Source organism: Mirounga angustirostris, unplaced genomic scaffold (genome assembly GCF_029215605.1).
Source record: "Mirounga angustirostris isolate CCGP_5_RB_7025 unplaced genomic scaffold, mMirAng1.0.hap1 SCAF_2, whole genome shotgun sequence".
Taxonomy (NCBI): domain Eukaryota; kingdom Metazoa; phylum Chordata; class Mammalia; order Carnivora; family Phocidae; genus Mirounga; species Mirounga angustirostris.
The window spans coordinates 49088307-49106826 of NW_026991710.1; the positions used below are offsets into that span (position 1 = coordinate 49088307).

General features: G+C 39.8%; 1 protein-coding gene across 1 annotated transcript in view; it reads left to right on the forward strand.

Annotated features, from left to right (window-relative positions):
* Positions 1-2757: 2757 nt before the first annotated feature.
* ADGRL3 (adhesion G protein-coupled receptor L3) overlaps positions 2758-18520 on the forward strand; it is an 819557-nt gene continuing 803794 nt past the window's right edge. The window contains exon 1 of the mRNA XM_045881084.3: positions 2758-3905. The gene's annotated coding sequence lies outside the window, so the exon portion shown is untranslated. The remainder of the gene's footprint in view (positions 3906-18520) is intronic.

The window sequence follows — 18520 nt, forward strand, 5'->3', positions numbered from 1 at the left end:
TTTACTAGTTATTAAAATATTTTCATATTAATTATCCTATTTGATTGGATATTCAGCTTAAATTTGGGGGTTTCTTTTCCACATGGTAAATACTGATTTTTTTTTCAAATTTAATAGAGCTAAAGCCAACCATGCCATCATTTTCAAAAACCAACTCTTGCACACAGCTCTACCCTGTATAATAGCATCATTGCTCAAACATCATCTGTGATGCTATCTTGTCCTTGAGAAGGTGTTAAATATAGTTGTATAGCAAAAAAGGAACAGAATTTACTTGATTTTATTTTTCTAGAAGGTTCACCTTAGAAAAATATTGGCAAGAGTAATGGATTTCCTGGCAATAGAATAGGATGCTTTATATCTTAAATATAAAAGACTATGCCTATCAGATTTAAAAGGATTTGGATGCATGAAGTTTGAGTCCAAAATACAGGTTGCTGCTGTAAAAGCTATTATATTGACATTTGATTAAATTGTGTAAATAATTAACTTATTCTTTTCCTTTACCTCCTTTTCTTAAATAGCCAAGAGTTATTTTTTACGCACTTCTTTTCCTTTTTTGGTTCTTCTTATTTTTCTGTTTGTAACTTTTTTTGTGGTAAATTCTTTGGCGAATACTTTCAATTAGTTATTTAACTTAATATGCTTACTTTTCAGTTAGTATGTCTCATATTTAATTACTTATTTAAATTAATATGCAGTTTTCAGTTAGTATATTTTATATTTTGATATATTAATTTCCATTTTGAAATTAATTTGAATTCCTCTCCCATATCCTTCCAGACCCGTCAAGATAAGACTGATTCTAAAAATTGGTCTGTTTATTTATATTTCTGCTGCTATCACTAATAACACTTAATATCTATACGGAGTCATTCATTCCACATTTTGTTATTTTATTGCTTTTCCACATATATCCATTTGGGAGATGAATTGGGTAGTTTCCATTTTGCGTCCTTTTGTCACAATTAGCTAGAGTCTATTTCCGAAATCATTTAAGTAACAAGTGACTTCAGATGTCAGTTTACATTTTCTTTATGTACTCAGGGGAGTTTGTGGATGCCTTATATTAGGCAAATTCAAATTGCCTAATTTAAGTGTGTGAACGAACATCTGGCTGGTCAGAATTCAGAAATATCAGGAAATTCCCCTCCAAAATTAAAAAAAAATTACAATGTGCAAAGTACTGTGGATACATAATAATTTTATGTTATACAGATGATTAAAATTTGGAATTTGCATTTAAGGAAGATCCTATAATCTGAGGAGACCTATAGACAAGCAACTCCTTATTTTAAACGAACAAGAAAAAAACAGAATGAAATAGGTGTTATCGTAGATTACCATCACAGTGCTATGGGAATATAATGAAAGGAGTGATTATTTTATTTGGGGTTGGTGAGAAAAGGAGCATTCTGGAGCATTCGGACTAGAATTGAGCTTTGAAGAATGAATGAAGATATTGATAGTCACTTGTGTTGGGTATGGTCTGTTAATTCTAATGAGGTTTTAGGTTCTTCAGATGTACTGGGGTTGATTATGCCTCCCAAAGAGCTCTGGAAGGGCATTAGATCATACTGAATATATACACCCAAATACAATTTGGATATAATAAGCTTGTTGAATGCATATAATAAATCTTAGTTTCTCTCATAATTGTAATTCGAATTTACTGATACAGAAAATAACACCTTAGTCTTTTCAGATCATGAAAGTTTAGAGCAGGAAGAGACCTTATAAATTACCTACTTAACCCTCTCTCTCATTTACAAAGAAAGCACAAGGGGGCTCAGTAATGGACCAAGGTCACTCAGTTAACTTGAGCAGACTTTCCCCTCCATCAGAAGGCATTGCTTTGGAATTGGCACCCTTCTATATCCATTATGGTAATTTTTACTGATTATGAAATAAAATCATTAAATCCCTATGTCCGAATAACAGAGGATACTTTAAAGTCTGCGATGAACTTGCACGTTGAGGTAAGTTTGAAGGAACATAGAATGGACCAAAGGCAGAAAACGCACTGGGACTCGGTACCTGCATAATGAAAATATGGAATAATCTGCACTTAGAAAAAGAGACACTGGCAGGACTTTCAGTCTGACGTTTACTTACCTGGGTGGAGTGGAGGAAAAGAAGAAGGGAGAGAGGGAGAGAGGAAGGGAGGAGAGGGAAGAGAGACAGAGAGAGACGAAGAAAGAGAGAGAGAGAGGGAGACACTGCAAGACTGAAGGAGAATCGTGCCTCAAAGCCGGGAGGAGAGGTACCCTTTGTTTGACAAACCCTGAAAGGGAAGCCTCCTGTAGCAGCCCTCTCATTCCCACCTCCAAGCGTTTGCCGAGCAGCTAGGTGGAGTCCGCGCGGCGGAGCCCGAGTGCACTCCAGATCCGGGTTTTACGTGCCACCCTCATCCCCCCCGCGCGAGCCCCCTCCCCGGCTCTCGGCGCTCGTGGCGCTCGCCAGCCCGCGGCTCATTCTGGCCTCGGCTCGGGCCCCGGCTGCGTCCTCCGCGCGCAGGCTGCACGGCCCCCGCGCGCCCGCGCTCCGACCGGCTCTCGGCGCGTCGCCGGGTCGCCCGGTCGCCCGGCACCGCTCGCCCCAGTTCCCAAGAGCGGGGATGCAGATGCTGCCGCTGGTCCGGGTGGGCGCCGCCGCTGCCGCTGCTGGTTTTTCCCGGACTGCTCGTTGCCTCCGCTCCGACAGCCGCTGCTGCTGCCGCCTGTGACTCGCCCCCTCCCCTTTCTTTCTTCTCTTTTTGCCTCCGTCCTCTTTCTCCGGGTGTGTGCGCGCGCGCGGATTGCACGGTTTGCTTTGGCAGGAGCTTGCTCGTGTGTGCGCGTGTGTGAGTGTGCGTGTGTGGAGAGCGCCGGAGCCTTGCTCGCTCTCGGAGAGTCGAAGAAGAGAAAGAACCGAAGAGGCGGCGGCGGCGGCGCGGAGCTCGGGGCCGCGCGATGAAGCTCCCACATGCCCTCAGCTGCCCGGCCCGGCCGGCGAGCTAATCGGCCACCCCGCGGGCTCCGGGCTCCGCGACCCCCGGGACGCAGCCCTCAGCGGCCGGGCGCCCGCTCCGCCCGCGCGCCCCCACCGTGCACCCGGGAAGGAGTTTGCGTGGCCCTCGCTCCGGCTCTCGGCGCAGGTTGCGGGCGCGAGAGGAGACCCTCCGCGGGGGAAAACCTCAGGAGAAGGAGGCGGGTTTGGCGGAGAAGAAGCCACCCCGGGCTCTCGCGGCTCCCCCTACCTATTCCATTGCGCCCTTCCCCAAGCGGAAAGGGGAGGACGAGGAAGAAGAAGAGAAAGAAGGCGAAGGGGGTGGGGTGGGAGAACTGGATATAAAGATCGGCTGGGGGGATGGTGGAAGATTTTTGGTCTCTTCAGCAGCGTCTTTCCTTAAGCGGCGGCAGCAGCAGCGGCGGCCGCAGCAGGAGCAGGAGAAGCAGCCTCAGCTATGACTGCCGCCTGTTACTAGCTGCCGCTTGGGTCTCGGCTGCTGCTGGAGACTGAGCCCGACTCCGAAGTTGTGCAACTGTGGACTGGGAGAGACATTTGAACCCTCCTCTCTCTTTGCTCCGTTTTTACCCCCTGGTGTGTTTGAAGCAAGAACACGTAAAGGAAGACAAACATTTGGTTCTTCCCCCCCCCCCCCCCCGACCTTTCTCCAAGGCTGTGTAGTAGAAGAAAGGGGGAAGGAGAGACTTTTTGTTGTTGTTTCTTTGGCCGGGGTCTCCACCCTCCTGCTGCCTTCTCTGCGCTTTGGTGTCATTCTTTGCCGCGTGTGGTGGGGTGTCTTCTCTGGGGCCGGCCGGTCTTCTGCCCCGGGCTCCATGGCTGGATTGTGGAAACTGCACCCGGCTGCAGGTTGTTGAGCAAACTGATGGGACGATCTCAGGGACCGGCGGTTACGAAAGGTAATTTATTCTTCTCACTCTTCCTAATAGTGGTGGCCCTGGCCCAGCGCAGGCGGTGGCGTCCGCGGGGCGGGCAACCGAGGGGGTGCGGGATTCACGCACACTCACCCACCCACTCACATACACGCCCGCACACACACTCATCCGATCGTGATGCGGGGTGGGAAGGGAGCCTCCTGGCTGGTGGGCACTGGGGTTTGGCACGGGTTGAGGTTTTTCCAGCAACTGGGCGATTTGGCGGCCGAGAGGGATGAAGGGGAGAGCAGACCCGGCACATTCACAGCTCAACACGCTGGGAATCGGAACTGGAATTTCCACCCCGGGAATTTTCTCTCCTCTCTCACCCCAGTGTCATCCCTTGGCGGGGGCTGAAAACAGACCAGGGGGCGCCTTCTCTCCATCGGCCCGACCTGGTGCCGCTGGAGGCGGGAGAGGGCTGGATAACCGACAGGGACCGGGTGAGAGCTGGACTCTGGGGTGATGGGGACTGAGGGGCGGCGAGCTCACTGCGATCCTTCCTAGACGCCTGTCTGGAGCATCCATAGGGGCCGCATTTGCCCAGGTCGCGCCCCTGAGTCGTATAGCCGTGCTGCCTCTTCGCACCCCGCCCGTTGTGTCCCCTTCACGGCAGTTTGGTTAAGAGCTGCTTGCCCAGGCTTTGTTAGGCGGTTTTGGTTGGAGGAAGCTGTTACTTTCGTGGGTGGCCCGGGGCGGCGCGGTGTTGGGAGTGGGCACGGGGCGGGGGACGGTGTTGCACGAATCCGGGCAGCCGGGATGCCAGGGCGGGGTAGGAAGAGCATTGGTGTCCGCGGTCGATTGGGTTACAGGTAGGAGGCAGGCGCCCGCGAGCTTCCAACGGGAGAAGGGGACGCTCCGGCTGCAGCGGAGCGTTGGTGCCACCGCGCCCCCGCCACTGGTCCCCTGTCGGAGCTCAGGGGCTAAGCGTGCCAGGCCCCCAGCTATAGGGGGGTGGGTGTATAGGTAGGGGTGGGGGCGACCTCTGCTACCAGGGCTAGTTGGCTGTGTTGTCAGCGTGTGCGTGACAGTGTGTGCGCGTTCCTGCGCGCTCCGGGGGATGGCCGGGAGGTATTTGTGGGGATGGTAGAGCTGATGCTACTTGAGCTGAGCTTTCTTATCGAAATCGCCTGGGATCCGCTTAACTAGAAAATCTGGTTTGAGGAGGCCGCGGGGCCCCGTAGGGGTTGCGAGGAAGCCTCACAGTGTCCCCTCTCCCCAGTGAGGAGCATTTCCGCGAGATGCGTGCGGCGCGTGTCTCTGGTGCAGCGCTCGACGCACCCCAGATTGGCCCTGATGAGGACCAGGGGGTAGAACAGTCATCTCTCGAGCAGATTGAAATAACCGAGTCAAGCCAGAATAACCCCTGGTCTCTGGAATTCTCCGGTCACTTCCCTCACTCTGATAGAAACGTGCACTGCTTTATGGCCAGAGACATCACAGCAATTGGGCGAACTCTAGGTGTGTGAGCCACCTCTGGGTGTCTCCTCCCTGTGCCTGTGTGTGATCCCTGCCTGCGGTAGTTGGAGCACTTTGTAAACAACGGTGTAAGCAGTCCTGCCGCACTCTCCTTTAAAGCCCAACCTGGTGGTGTCTGTCCTGTTTACTTTCCTGGGTGGATTACTCACTAGGAAGTGTAAGCCTTCTTGCACCTCTGATTTTACATCCTTCCAGCCAGCTGCTGGGGAAATGAAGAGACGCATAGACGCTGGCAGGAAGGAAAAACTGCCTTCTGTGTTTTGCTCTGAAGTAAATAGGCGGTTTGCTAATTTACTGTCATATGAGCTATCGGCACTAAAGAATGTCATCGTGGAATCTACAAAGAAACACCTCTTTAGTAATTTTTTACTTGAAGAATGTTCTTCATTTCCCTATGAGATTAAACAGAATTTAGCCAGATTTCCCTGATACGTTTTTCAGTCTGTAATGGTACTAAATGACCTGGAGTTCTGGCGCCCAGTTTGTTTGTGGATTACAGATAGAATTGTCAGTTCTTTTACAGCAGCATCAAGAGGTTTTCAAATAATTTGTGTAGGAGCTAAAAGGATATTTGTGTTGAAATATCTCTCAGCTTTGTTTCACTTTTTTTTTTTTTGTAATCAAAGCAAGGGTTAAAAAATATACAAAGATAAACAGTTTTTAAAAAGTTAAAAAGCTAAACTGCTTTTCAGTTTCAATAATTAAAAGCTATTAAATTCCTTAGTTGTAGATTAGCTTTGACTGCTTTGGATTTTGGTGCAAATGACTATGTTCTGTTTTGTTTTTAAAAGTATAGCACTGTAAATGTAAAATGGTACTTATTTTCTAGGTACTATAATTTCTAGATTCCTTATTTATTTATTTTTTTTAAAGATCTTGACTTCTTGAAAAAGCTTAGGCTGAAAAAAAAAAGGAATACAGAATCATTGATACCTGACTTTGATTAAGTTATGTTTTTATGCACTATTGCTAGTGGCTGTCATCTTAATAGAAAACTTAGAGAACTGTGATTTAATGTATGAGAATCTAGCTTCATATATTTGTTTCATTTCTAGAGGATATATGTTACGGTCTTTATACTTGTAAATATTTCCGAAGATTAAAGAACACTTGTCCTCATTTTAGAAGATCGAATCACAATGATTCCCAGTCCTTACATTAGAAGATTTGATCAGATCTGTTCTTTGTTTCCTAGCAGCATGTGTTTCCTAGCAGTCATACATTCCACAGGTCCTGATGTCATTAGAACTGTGTCTGTCAGTGTATTGTGCTGTCTTTAGCTGAAGGTGAATGTGTCAGAGTGCTTGAATGCCATTCCATAGCACTTCTGTATCTCTAAATATTCAATAACCTGCTCCATTGGTGTATATGGTTATCTGGACTGTTTCTATACAGTCGGGATGGGAGGAGTGATTAGTATAAAGGTTTATGTGAAATATTCAAATATTTCTTAGAACTGTTAGGCTGAATCGGGCATCCCTGGCCTGAAGAGTGATAAACCAGCATGTGATTTGCCTGATGGGTAAATGCTTTTGATGGCTCATTTTAAGTGGCTTGGTGTGATTATCCTTCAGATTGAGAGCTCTCCTCAAAAATATGAATGGAAGGTTTTCTTAATGATCTTCTTACAGTTTAGAGATTTAAATATTCCTTTCTACGGGGAATAATAGCAAGTATGAGACGTACTGGCTCCAGCTACCGTGGCTGGCATTGTTTCTAGTAATTAAGAAAGACAAATTTTTTATGGTCTTGATTTACCTTTGATTCTTTGGTGAGCTATAGCCTAGGAAATCCTAGACAGGAGATTTAAAAATGTTATAAAAGCAAAAGGATTGAAGTTAGTCAAATAATATAATGCTAAACTCAATTGTTTGTTAGATTTCATTTGGACCACTTTAACCACGGGTTGAAACTCTCTGAAAGGGTTTGCCAACTAGGAGTGACAGTTACTGTTACAAGTGGGGCATTTTTGCCCAGAAATCAGCAAGGAAAACTGATTGATTTTTGTATTTAAGAACAAAGAGCAATTTTGAGAAATGCAGCCTAAATTTAGCATGGTGTGGATGGCTAGAGCAGTTGGAATTAGAGGGAGGTGATCTTTCCTTAAGTTTTGCAAATGACTATTTTCCCTTAGATTTCTGAGATTTGCATTACATTCAAATATGGATTTGTTCACATAGGGAGAAACCCTAAAAACAGAGGCTATATTGTAGTTTAGCCTTTGTTTGCCTTCAAGGACATATTTACACATAGACTATTATTGCATTAATGTCTTGTCTTTTATGCAAATGAATTTCTTTATAGATACTTTATTTTATAATAAAATATAAATTAAAACATTCAAATTAAGTAAGGTCCTCCTGACATTTTCCCTTTGTTATCTCCATTTGTGTGTGTGGGGTGTGTGTGTGTGTTGTTGTTGATCAGTGGGGAGAAAAATCCCTATTTTTCATTCATTGTGATTTTGATATTGTTGTTTATTGGCCAGTGTGAGAAAGTAATGTGAGCATGCCTCTGGATAGCATTTATGAGTCCTAAGATGTGCATATATCCCCCAAAACCTTTAAATGTCATTCTGTCTGAGTGTTGTTGTGGCCCACTAAAATTAATTCTACTACTGCATAAGTAACCAGGTATGACATTTTTCTTAGAATTGTGAAGTTTACTCATGTACTGACAAATACATAAATAAATTAGTCATCGTACTCAGAATTAATTGGAATTCTCCATTTGTTTTAGGGAGCGGGTGAAGAGGGAGAGTTCTTCTTATATTTGATCATAACAGATTCTATAGATCTTAATAACTTATGTCTTGCTTATGTCTTATTGGAAGTTAAAACAAGAATTTAGTTTAATATTAATGAATTTCTTCATAAGAGTGATTACATATACATATTAGAAGACGTTAACATTTGGTCCATATTATTCAAGAATCTAAATGGAATGATGTTGGTGGTAATTCTGTTTACTGTGAAAATTATTTCTGAGATGGAAAATTAAATCCCCAAGTTGGATATTTCTTTCTGGGAAAACTTGTGGGTCTGTTATTTTGTAGAGCAGGTAGTTCTCTCCTCTCAAAGTGAGAGAGTTCAGGGGAAATGTGTGGGTCCCTGAGACCCTTTCAGAGAGTGCGTAAAAAGAAAACATTTTTGTAACAATGCTGTGATGATATTTGCCTTTTACTCTCGTACTTTTACAAGTGTACCGTGGAGTTTTCCAGAAGGCATGTGAACTGTGATCACATCATCGCTCTGATGGAATATGGCATGTGTGTTTGTATATTCTTTTGTTTTAGAATTTTCCCAGTTTAACTATTAGTTCATAAATATTGATAGCTGTAACCAACATAATCAAAAGTTGCTTTAGGTCATCAATTTTTAAGCATGTGAAAGGGTCCTGGGACCAGAGAGTCTGAGAACCTCTGGTGTTGACTTTTGCAAGATCTGTCTCCTTGTACTTATGCCTTGTACCCCATCTGACCATATAAAGAGTCATCTAGGATAAGAAAATAAGACTGTTCAGACTTTAAAAAGATACAAGTAGGTTGGATATTTTATTACTTGACATTTTCAGTATTCTTTTTCCAATGTAGAAAGCTTGTTTTTAGTTTTTTGTTGGTCCCCAGTTACTGAAATAAAAACTTTAAAAATGCCGGTCTCCAGCCTAATAATAGCAGAGGAGCTATAGAAAATATTCAAAATATGGGTCCCAGGTCTTGATATTCTCATATCTGGAGACACAGAATGGTGTGGTGGTAAAGAGAAGGGACTCTATGGTGTGTTTGCCTAGGTTTGATAAGTTGTTTGACTTTGGGTAAGATATTGGATCTCTCTATGCCTCAATTTCCTGATGTATTTTAATGGACATACAGTTGTTCTTTTTTTTTTTTTTTTTAAGATTTTATTTATTTATTTGACAGAGACACAGCGAGAGAGGGAACACGTGCAGGGGGAGTGGGAGGGAGAAGCAGGCTTCCCGCGGAGCAGGGAGCCTGATGCAGGGACTCCATGCAGGGTTCCATCCCAGGACCCTGGGATCATGACCTGAGCCAATGCCAGTCGCTTAACGACTGAGCCACCCAGGGGCCCCCATACATTTATTCTTAATTCATAGGTTTTTGTGAAGATTTAAAGGGAAAATACATGCCAAGTGCTTAAAACAGTTCTGGGCACATAATAATAGAGATGCAACTGTTTGCTACTGTCATTATTATTATTTTTACTAAATCTCAGGAGGGTCCCAGGAAACTTTAATCAACTTCCCACGTGATTCAGAAAGCAATTATGTTTCACCTCATTGCTTTACAGTATGTCTTAAAATGCTGTTAAATTTGAAAATTTCATATAAAAGATAATCTTGGCTTTATTTTACCCTCCCATTTTAAAACTCATGAAGAGTTATGGGGATTTTTTTTTTTATAGTAAGAACTAATAAAATACCTTTTTTAGCTTGGGCTAAGTTTGAAGTTGGGTAGAGAATGAAAGCCCAATTAAAACTAGATTTCAAAGACCCTAATTGAATATTTATGTATCTTGGGAATTATTAGGGAGGAAATCACTTTTCTGAAGTGATACTAAGACGACTCATTGCACTCTTAGTCTGTTAATCACTATCCAAGCACCACAACAGGCCATTTTCAGTGAAAAGGATCTTTGGGGTAATTATATGGTGTAGTTCAGTTTGTTTATGAGTGGTAATATGCCTAATGAGTAAGGGAGGCTCCACAAAGAGATTAGTTTTACTAGATGCTAAACTTTAACTGGAAAACTGTGAATGGCGCTTTGACATCTATGTGAAAACTTTAGAGATATATTATTTATAAATTATATACATCTTGGGGGGATATATTCCATGGCTAATGTAATTTCTGACCTAGGCCTGCCACTATGAAATTAGTATTGCAGTACTTATCATCTCCACTTTGGTTAATACTGATCAAGTATTGTAGAAACTAAATTATACTCCTTAGATGGGCACTGTCCCTAATTACGAACTTCTCAGAAATGGCCTTTGGAATGAGAGGCACTTGAATACTGTCCCAGCTCCACAACTTTCTAGCTCTGTCATCTCTATCTGTAAAATAAAAGTAATAAAGGCTACATGGCTGGTTTGGGGAGGGGAATAAGAAGTAAATAGAAAAATAACCTGATAGAGTGAGCATTTAATGAATGGTCCCTATTACTCTTAGTTACGGTATTATTAGAAATGTCCTTAAGTACCATTAGTAAGAAAATTTAGCTAAATCAAATATCATTTTCTTAATTGAAGAGTTCTTGATGAGCTTTGAAAATCAATAGCATTTTCTTAAGCAGTTGAGAAAGGTTTCACGTGTCTTTTTGTCTTTCCCATGTTCTTTCCCTCTCTTCTTTTTTAACCTTTTGTTAAGTACCTGTTTTTGAGCTTTTCTTCCTAATCTTAAAATGTAATGCTCTGCTACTAATTCCCCACCAAAAATCATATAATCCTGACAGGAAAATATTTTTGACAGCCACCAAGTGCTGTGTCTGAAGATTGACTTCAAATCACGTATAAAATGAAAGTAGCAATTTAACTTAAGACATTTTAAATTAAACTCCTGATCATCTTTTCACATGGCATCAGCAGCTCTTTAAGCTTTAACTGCATCAGAATTTCCTACAGTGTTGTAGCCAAGTCATCATAAACTTCCACGATTTAAGGATTTCTATGCTTTTAAAAGATTTATAATCCTTAAGTCAAGTCCTCATAAGATTGCGATAAATGCAGATGAATCCTTAAAATTCAAATCCCAAAATTGCTTTAAAGACCAGAAGTATTGAAAGGGTCATAAATAAGTCCAAATTTTAGAATTAACATCTGTAGGTCAGTGACGATTGCCAATAAAAGAAGTTATTGAGATGTGTGACTTATACCTATAATTACCCAGCATTTATGTTCAAGCGGAAAGATGTACAACAACATGGTAGGCGGTAAAGATGAATGAAAAAATAAGCTGCGCGTTGGACGGCTGAGTTGCTAAATTGTACCAGAATTAAGTGTTTTAAAGTATGACTCAAGAAAATGAAAGCCAAGTAGAAACGACACCCCCTTCTGTTTGATCGGCTTGTGTTGGTGTTTATGCGTCCCGCAGGGGAGAGTGTGTTACTATTCAAGACAGCCCCAGTGGCTCCACAGTAGCCTGAGCCTGTGAGAATAGGGGAGAGACTCAAGCCCAGTTTTTGATGTTCTGCATGGGTGGGTAACCTGAATACTAAAATGCATTCCATTGACAGCTGACCCTGTAAGAAGTTTTTCAACAGTCTCCTATTTTGTTTTGTTTTGGTTTGGTATTTTTTCCCCTTTTCCTCTCCTCACAGCTCTTCCAAACACTTTTGGATAAGAGTAAATGGTCCTGACTGATGGTCATCTTTTTTGTATGAGATTTTATTTCTGGCAAGAATGGAAGGCTCAACTGGTTTATATTTACGTCTTCTGTTTTTTCAAATTTTCAGTGCTCTTGATTTGTCTGTCAATGGCTGATGGTTGTTGTTTGAACCTTGACTCAGAATACTGATCATGACTTCAAGGAGTGGACAAAGAGTCTATTGAGAAATAGTTTTGTGTTAACATGTGCATATCTATAGACTTTCTTCTTTATATTGGCTTTAACTGTTCAGCTGAATTTGTCTATTGAGTTTTACTCGTATTATTAACTGTAGTTGACTTTAAAAGAACAGCTTAGGCAACCATTTTCTTTTAAAATAATGCACATTTTTTGAGTTACAGGTACTTTTCAGTGAAATTTCACTTTAATTTCCAAAGTTTTTATGTGACAGTTAAATATTATTTAAGTCATTCCAAAATGCTGCATATTTTATAACATTTCAATTATCTTATGGACCTAAATTCAACTTACAAGATTTAGTAAAATGAATGTATTCATTATCTCTTTTAATTGCAAAGACACTTCCAACTAGCTTTAGGCTAAAATGATTAATTTATTGGGAAGTTATTGTGTTTCTCACCTAAAGAATCTTAGGGAAGGATGGAGGTTTACCTAGGCATCAGAAAAAAAAAAAAGCACCCTGAATACCACTAGGATTCTGCTCCAGTTGGTTGCCCCTACTTCAGTTACCACTTTTCCTTCTCTTTGCCTATTGGATCCTTTCCCTTTGACCACAGTCTGAATTTTTGGTACCCAGCTTTAGATCAATCTACTATCTCTAGCTTAGTGGAGTCAGTAATGATATTGTAGATCCTCTGTGGACAGACACATAGTTAGCTTGAAGAAGGAAAAACTCATTAAAAGGCAGTTAAAACCTGAATGTCCCCTGTGGTGATCCTTTGTTAACTGAGACAGATCAGACATAAGGAGAATTGGCTAGGAAAACCATTAAAAATGGGTTTTATTCTCTTCCTGTGTGTGGCCAAGGTGATTTTGAAAAATGCTTCCCTACTTGGCCCAATAAACACATGTAAATCAAGGGATTCAAATCTTCAGGTTCAAGAACACCTGTGAAACTGCCGAAGTTATCAACTGCATATCTGTAAAGCCACCAAATAATTGAAAGATGTGACTTTACTTAGGCAATGTATGCCATTCTGTCATATGATGGTAGAGTTGTCATTGTACAATTCCAAACAGGGGCACTGGACACAGATTTGGTGGCAGATAGAGTGCCGAATTTGCTACATGTGCTTAAAAATGCAGAGCAATACTGATCTTAAATGTAAGTGCAAGTTTAAATGTAAATTATTTAGGCATTGAGCATAAACAGGCAAACAGAGCTCCCAAGATGTGCTGTTGGACACAAGAGTTCATGGTTAAATTAACTTATGTATGAGCTCCACCAGCCACATTAAGAGGGTCCTTACTGAAAAGGAACAAAAGTTCCTAAACAAGTGGAGGTTGCACAGAGAAAAAATTATCCCAGAAGGAACTGAAGAAACAAAAACTTATGGCATGGGAATAAATACATCATAAAAAGAAATGCAGATAGAAGTAAAAGCAGAAAGATGAGTTTGCAGATATGAATCCATCCATTTGAGACATCTAATTGCTTTACACTTGCTAGTATACTCATTATGTCATGCTACTGATGGGAATATATGTTAATTCAAGTAAACCTTATGTTTAGAGGCAGAATATTCAAAAGCATATCAAGTAGGACATTTCATATAATTTATTAGCTGTTTAAAGAATCCAATGAAAATATACTTCAACCTATCCAATAATGTTATTCAAATGATAGGCATTATTCAAAATAATAGATCCATTATTATGAAAACTAGAGTTTGGGTAGTGTTTAATGCTGACACTTGACCAACTCAAATAAAATGATGCTTTAGAAGTATTTTTTGTAGAAGTTGGGAAACCTCCTTAATTTATTGTTTTTTTTTTAATTTTTTATTCAAAATGGGAAGTTGTATTGTATTTTTAAGTACCAACTCAATATAAATAGTAACGTATGAAGATAATTTGGAGAATTTTTAAAGGTTAGTATAAAACTTAATTAGAAGAACTCCCATGCACCTTCCTTATTGTTGCATATCCTTGAAGAAGAAAGAGCACTAAAAATTAGTAGGCTGTCAACATTGTATTTTTCTGATTTGACATTATTAAGCAAACTTTGTATTTCTTTTTTTGGTGCATTTGATTAAATGTGTGATCGTATCTTGGTGAAATAGCCTGCTGGGTTGCAGACAGTAGTGTTCAGAAATGAAATTTGCTTAGAGCCTCTGAACCGACATTTTTCAACGAGACCTTTTTTGAATAATGGTTGATAGTGAGATTGCACTGGTGTGTATGTGTGTTTTCTTCCTTGAATATAAGGAGTATGGAGATAGAGCAACACAAAAGTAATGAGGTATGAAAGAAAGCATTAGGTTTGTAAATGAAAAATGAACCTACTTTATTACAAATGAATGAACTATTTGTATGAGGGACTACGTATCTTTATCAGAGGATGGTATGCTAGTCTGTCTGCTTTGGTTTAGTAATCTTACTGTGTTAACTTCCTTACCTGCTACTCTCTCTTAGCTTGGTAGATGTTATTCTGGAATTTTTGCTATTATCCCAGTGTTCATCATGTACATAAGCTCTTTTGATCCTACTTGGGTGCCCATAATAACTGAATTTAATTTCCACTCATCCTTCCCAATGCAGCTCATTCTAAATTCTGAACAAACATATTTTAAAAAGGTTTTTTTTTTTTTTTCTGATTATAGTACTTGCTCATATTGAATACTTGTGAAATATAGAGATACATAAAATCAAAATAGAAATCACCCTATATATCATAGTGGTACCTCTCAATGTTCACAGACATTATTTTACACATATTTTAGCTTGATTATCCACATATTCTATATATTAAGTGTATTTTATGTATGTATGTTTGTTTTAGTAGAATTAAGGTTAAACTATATATACAGTTTGTGTAATTCTCTCTAAATTTCCCAATGCCATTCATTTTTTGAAAGCATCATTTTAAATATTGTACAATATTTCATAGAGTGATACATTATGATTTACTTAAACATTTCCTTATTCATGTGGGTTGTCATGTTTTTCTAGGATAAGTAATGCTAAGCTTGTCTCATTCTCTGATGATTTCTGTAGCACAGATTCCTTGAAGTACAGTTACTAGGACAAAGTAAATAATTACCGTTTGAGTTTTACTGCTTGGCGACAGTGATCCACATGCATCGTTGTTGCCTGAGCATAAGTGGTCCCCCTAAACTTCTGGAAATTCTTTCTTAAGAATTGGTAACTCTTGGTTATGTGTAATTAGTCATTACTAACTCTAGGTAATTATATACTTAGTAAAGTTAGTAACTTATTGTTCGGTAGTTTTTAAGAATTACTAACTCATATATATCAATGTGTAAAAGCCAAGATCAATTAAATAGTAATAAAAAATGAAATTTACTGGCTATTAACATTTAAATAAAGGACTGTGCCTAATGTCTTTGAATATAACATAATGTTAAAGCAAAACCATACAATGAAACTGATTTATGAAGAATTAGAAAGTTCACCATCCAGTTTATGTCCCCATAAACTTTCTTAGTTTTGTTCTTTGCTCTGAATAGGTCTCTTCTCTCTTAACTTCGTCTAAAACATCAACTTAACAAAGCTCTCCTCTACCAAATCCATATGGAACAAGAACATTGGAGGGCTTGGTTTGGGCTTTTTTAAAATTTAAGTATGAAAAGTAGAGGTAAATTTTATCAGCAAACATATTTAATGTAAATGAAGTTTGTTTATAAAAGGAGAAAGAGGTCAGTAAAGAAAAGTAAGCAGTGCATTGTGGCTCATAGTTAGTAAACGTGAACTCAAGTTTTGCTTGGTGTAAGTTCAATTAAAGATTTGCCCATAAGAATAAGAGTGAGGTGTAAGTTATGAGGTGTTCAGTAACTCTTAAGTAAAATTGAAGAAGAAAACAGAAGGTGTATAATGCAACTTTTTATCATTTTCATAGTGATGGCGATACCTGTTGAGTTTGATTTCAGTAGTTCATTCTTTGGTCAAAAGGACTAACAGTTAAATATCATCTTTGTGACTTCTGCTTCCAGTCATAAAGACATAAATGGAAGGTACATTTCTAGCAGTCAGATTGGTAACCAGTTCTTACTTCACTTTCTGTATTTTCTTTAAATTTACACCAGAACATATTTATAGGACAGTTTAAAGCTTGATTAATAAATGAATATATAACTGCGTGAATGTGCTTTATGGACCTAGAAGAAACAATTGAACATGAAAGCAGTTTTTGAAGTTACTGTTGCAAGGTAAGTTCAAGTACCATTGAAAATTGCTCTGTATCAGCATATGAAAAAATAAAGGCATAGAAGGATTCTTAAAAGGCACACTCTAGCACACTTTGTTTCCTCAAAATAAATACTAAATTGTTGTTGATTAGCAACTCCCCATTTGCTAATTAGCGGGTATAAGATTTTAGTTATATAAGATAAGGAAGTTCTAGCCATCTGCTGCACAATATTGTTAACCATAGTGACAATATTGTCTTGTACAATTAAAAACCTGTTGAGAGGGTAGATCTCATGTTAAGTATTCTTACCACAGTAAAGTAAAAATTAAAATAAATTAAGTTCTCAAGAACTGAAGTGACATGTCCAAGGCGACATGGCTGGTTTATAGCATACGCTGCCTTTTATTAAGGAATTTCTCAGTCTTGCACTTGAGTGTTCTCATTTTGATTTTAGGCATGGTTGTGTCACTGTGTAGCTGATCATACTGGTCCTATAACTTAAATCGTGGATAGGACTGGGGGTTCTTTCTCTCTAAAAACATCCATGAGGTAAAATAAAATGGTAGAGCTCATTAGTATAGAATACCTGTACTTGCAAGTTGATATTTCAAGAAAATTTAATAGGTATTTTTTTAAAGAATTTTCATGTTACATCCTTCTTAAAGGGCTGAGGCACAAGATTGCATGTGGTAAGAGTATATTTTAAAACCGTAAAATAGGTTTGACATTCTATTTGTGAATGCTTAAAAGAAATGGACATAATGAAGGTATTTTACATTCTTTAAAAATGTTAAGGACTCTAAGACGTTTCTCTCATATTTCTCTTTTTATATTTCTCTATATTAAGCATACTAATTATTAGCAATAAGACATCTTAAGATTTGATATATGGGATTTGATACAGTTTCTTATATCAGCTTTCTTTCCCTTATGTTTATATATCAAATAAATTCCACATCCAGAGCTCTGGGCCCAAGGTACTATTATCTTATACTAAGGCAAATTCAACAGCTCTTCGTTTTTAAAGCAGAAATGTATATGTTGAATATTATACATTTATTAAGGAATTTCTCAGTCTTGCACTTGAGTGTTCTCATTTTGATTTTAGGCATGGTTGTGTCACTGTGTAGCTGATCATACTGGTCCTATAACTTAAATCGTGGATAGGACTGGGGGTTCTTTCTCTCTAAAAACATCCATGAGGTAAAATAAAATGGTAGAGCTCATTAGTATAGAATACCTGTACTTGCAAGTTGATATTTCAAGGAAGTTACATTTTATTGCTTCATTAAGGCATTAATTTTGTTATATCTATATATATTTAAAGATTTTATTTATTTATTTGACAGAGAGAGATACAGCGAGAGAGGGAACACAAGCAGGGGAAGTGGGAGAGGGAGAAGCAGGCTCCCCGCTGAGCAGGGAGCCCGATGTGGGGCTCGATCCCAGGACCCTGGGATCATGACCTGAGCCGAAGGCAGACGCTCAGCGACTGAGGCACCCAGGCACCCCCACTATATATATTTTTTAACAACAAATGTCTGCAGGATCCTGGGGTATATATGGAGCTTAATGTGGCAGAAGGAGCCTCTGGCTTCATAGCACTTGCAAAATCAAGGAAATAAAGAGGCATTAAGCAGTGCATCTATTATCATTAATAATTTTGTTAAAATTGTGTTAAGTGCTACAAAGGTCAAGTCCAGAATGGTAAGAGAGTTAGAGAGTTATAGCAACAGGATCAGACCTTGTCTGTGTTGGGGGGTGAGTGGGATCTCGAAAGACTTCCCAGAGCAATTGACATTTGAACTGAGATATGAAGGTTGAGTAGGCACCCAAGAGAATATGCTGGTTCACTGCTCCCTTCCTATACTGTCATCAGAAGAGCCAATCACAAACCCAAGAATGTTCCAGTAGAGGAGGTTAATAGAGCTGAATAAAGGGAAGAAAATTGAGCATGGTTGCCTTGGTCTGGCAATAGGGACAACACACCGGAATTTTTCACTTTTCAGAGAAAGTAAGCTAATATAGAGAACATTTTAATATCGGTTGTCTGCCTGTAATACTAAATTTCAGGATGATAAACTATCTGTTGACCATAAAGAATGGTAGATTTGAGATGAGGAGCATACTTGAGAGTTATACAGATATGGGAAACCAAGGCTTTTTAGTTTTGGAGATGTAGATCTGTGTCTTTGTGACTGTGGGGTGGTTTTCCTCTAGAAGACTGGTTTCTGTTCATCCTCATCCAGTTTTTCCCCATCCCCATTGAGCTATGAAGTGTCTGGTATCTTTTGTTCCTGAGGAACTCTGAAGAAGTGAAGGAACTAGCTTTAGGAAAACCAGTACTCAAGTTTGGTGGTGCTGCGGTTACCACTATTTCCTTGTCAA